The sequence below is a fragment of the Aegilops tauschii genome, chromosome 2 (assembly GCF_002575655.3).
Source record: "Aegilops tauschii subsp. strangulata cultivar AL8/78 chromosome 2, Aet v6.0, whole genome shotgun sequence".
NCBI lineage: Eukaryota > Viridiplantae > Streptophyta > Magnoliopsida > Poales > Poaceae > Aegilops > Aegilops tauschii.
In genome coordinates this window covers 8324728-8328492 of record NC_053036.3, presented here as the reverse complement: position 1 = coordinate 8328492, position 3765 = coordinate 8324728, and positions in this window count along the sequence as shown.

Here is a 3765-nt window from a genome sequence, read left to right as displayed (position 1 = left end):
TCTCTTCGAATTATCAGTTTGGTTTGGCCTACTAGATTGATCTTTCTTGCAATGGGAGAAGTGCTTTTGTTTGGGTCCAGTCTTGCAGTGTCCTTTCCCAATGACAGTAGGGGCAGCAAGGCAAGTATTGTATTGTTGCCATCGAGGATAACAAGATGGGGTTTATATCATATTGCATGAGTTTATCCCTCTACATCATGTCATCTTGCTTAAAGCGTCACTCTGTTCTTATAAACTTAATACTCTAGATGCATGCTGGATAGCGGTCGATGTGTGGAGTAATAGTAGTAGATGCAGGCAGGAGTCGGTCTACTTGTCTCGGACGTGATGCCTATATACATGATCATACCTAGATATTCTCGATTCTGTCAATTGCTCAACAGTAATTTGTTCACCCACCGTAATACTTATGCTCATGAGAGAAGCCACTAGTGAAACCTATGGCCCCCGGGTCTATTTTCCATCATATTAATCTTCCAACAACAAGCTATTTCCATTGCCTTTTGTTTTGCTTTTATTTTACTTTGCATCTTTATCATAAAAATACCAAAAATATTATCCGATCATATCTATCAAATCTCACTCTCGTAAGTGACCGTGAAGAGATTGACAACCCCTTTTATTGCGTTGGTTGCGAGGATTTATTTGTTTGTGTAGGTGCGAGGGACTTGTGTGTGGCCTCCTACTAGATTGTTACCTTGGTTGTCAAAAACTGAGGGAAATACTTACGCTACTTTGGTGCATCACCCTTTCCTCTTTAAGGGAAAACCAACGCAGTGCTCAAGAGGTAGCACTGGTAGGCGGCCTCGGCCTCCTGGTCCTTGTCGCGGACGACGAGCGGGGGCGGCGGCAGGCTGCGGCCGACGCCGCGGACGCCGCGTCGCCTCGCCTCCTCGTGCTCGAAGGAGAACCATCGAGCCCAGTTGGGCGAGTCGACGGCGTAGTGCGGTTTGGCGTGCTGCTCCGGCGTCAGCAACGCCCGCCGGCGCCGCACCTCCTCCGCATGGGCCCTCACCGTCTGCGGCGCCGCCGGTACTGGGATCCTCTCCGGATCCAAATGCCAGTCATGCGGCAGCGTCGCGTCGGGGTACGGCAAAGGCACGCGGTGCTGCCAATGCCACTCGGCCTGGTGCACTGGCACATTGATGCGCTGCCTCTGCCGGGGAGCGCGCGGCGGCGCGGGGAGGGCGGGGGAATGGCGGGCGGGGGCCTTGCTCTTCCCGCTGTGGCCGATGCCGGAGAAGAAGCCCATGCTGGCGATGGCTAGGGTTGTCGCCGGCGTGGGGGCAGGGGTGGCCAAATGGGGACGGGGGCGAGTGGCAGTAGATGAGAACGGCCCCGCCGCACGCCCGGCTTAAAAAAGGACGACCGTTGTCGCTGACGCGTGGGCCCAAGATGGACGGTCGTCATAAATAATGTTGACCGTCGTAGTTGGACGGCCGCCAGATGGGGACGCGGCGGAAGGCGAGGAGACACGCGGCGCGTCCGCGCCGACACATTCCAAGCGCAGTTTTGGGCCCGAAATGGGTCGGCGTGGACGCCAGGCGGACGCGATTTGCGTTTGGGTCGGCGCGTTGGGCCTCGACTTTTGTCCGCGCCGACCCAAACGAACGCGGGTGGACGAAATGGGTTGCCCCATTGGATTGCTCTAATATTCAACGCATTGATGAAACACTCAGTTGGTTGTCTGCAGCTCTGCAAGCAGATAAACAGAACGAGCCGAGGTCACTAATTTGGGTCGTTGGCCTCAGGACCCGAGCCTGAAAAACTCAATGCAGCTCGGGCCGCTCGCCCCAGCCCAGGCCCAAGACGCGCACGAGCAGATCACGGCCGCACGACCCAACAACCTAGGTATGCACTTGGCCCCGCTGCCGCTGTCCTCGACGCCGGCCACCCCACCTCCCTCGCTTCGCGCGCCCAGGCCATCTTCGTCTCCGTCGACTACCACCACCCTGCACTCCTACGACGCCTCGTGCAGGGCTCTAGCTGGGTGGCGTCCCACGCCGACGAGGATCCCTGGCTCACCGAACACGCCGACTTCTCTCGATCGGCAGAGAAAGCGCGGGCGCGATTTTCACTCGCTCGGTCCGGTCATGTTCAAGTTCTTCCGGTCGCTCTTCCATCCGCGGGGAAAAGGTGCGCCGTAATAATCAACCCCACCACCACCTTCCACCTGCTTCATCAATTCCCCAATCATGCACCATGGCTCTGCACATTATTTTTCGTATATATTTTCCCCTCTTATCTTTACTCCTATAAAAAGCTGAGTTGGTGATGATGGTGTGCCTGCCATCCTTCATTTACAACCGTTCGATTTACATCCAACGCATCTGAGACAAACTATGTCAGTTTTACAAAAAGGCCCCCGCACTCCACTACTCGTTTGTAGATAACCCCCTGCCTCTCACCTCATCTAGCCATCTAATGACAAAATAAGAAGAATCTGGAGAGGTTGATGCTCTTGGTGTCTTCTGCCCCCAACGCCTCTCATGCCTTCTGTCGTGGAATTGTCACGGCAGATGTCCTCGTGCAAGGACTTAGTCGTGGAGCCATCGCAGCTAGGAAGCTTAAAGGGGTTAAACAGGACAAAGGACACGAGGATTATACTGCTTCGGCCCCTTACGTTGAAGGTGAAAGCCTACTCCAGTTGAGGTGGAATTACTTAGGATTTCGATGACCAGGAGCTAAACCGCTCTGCATGGCTATCGATATGATCTTACTTGTCCTGAACCGCCGCCGGGTCATCCCTTTATATAGAAAGTTTAACGCCCAGCGGCTCTCAGAGTCCCGACCGGCTCATAAACTGTGTCCGGCTCAGATTCTTAACTATTCTTGCCTTACACTACAAGTCATGCCATAACGGCGGTTTACCACTACGGGCCTTAAGCCGCCTCTGGGTCTTAGACCTATTACTAAATCTCCATCCTTAACCTGTCCTTGGGCTTCTGAACGAAGAGCTGCCGCAACGTAACCCGGCCCATCTACGGCGGGTTACACCAGTAGCTATATCCTCAACATTAGGCCCCAGATTGATTTGAACTGGTTCATGTCAATCTTCAATATCTTAAGAAAAGATCTTCCGGCTTCTGTTTTGCGCAAAGGTTATAACCCGCCATGACGTCATCTTCTGGATTCTTGGTAACCCGCCGTGACGTCATCCGCCATTAATGCATGTTCCGTCCAATGTATCTCAACGGATCCTTATCTTAATAACCATCCCGAAAATCGAGGCGCCTCTACAGCTGGATAATCATGTCTTCAGCCTCCTCGTTTCTCGCGCCCACTTAACAGCCGTCCCTTATAAATAGGCCCGACCGGGTCCTCTTTCACTCTTCCCTTTCCATCGTCTTCCTCCTCTCAACGCCCCAGAACCCGAGCTCCGCCGCCGCCGCCGCGCCTCTCGTCTTCCTCAGCCTCGGCTGCTGCATCAACCTGAGCTGGTCCAGATAACGGCGGCGACTCTCCGCAGTGAACCTGCAACCGTAAGTCTTCTTCTTCTCGGACGTCAGATCCGCATCAGGCTTCTGAGCTTTCTCCGTGTTCTTCGTAGTTCATCTCAGTTCTTTTATAGTTCTTCCACCGCGACTTCTTTTGATCCGAAAAACAGTACAGAACTCCTGCGGTAGTGGTTTCGCACCCATTTCCAATGCTAGCAGATCTCCTTTGCTTGCAAAAAGACCTCATTAGAACTTATGAACTTCTCTGTGCCAGTTTTTAGGTCTAGAAAATTTTCCTTTCTGGACGACCGTTTGATCCAAAATGATT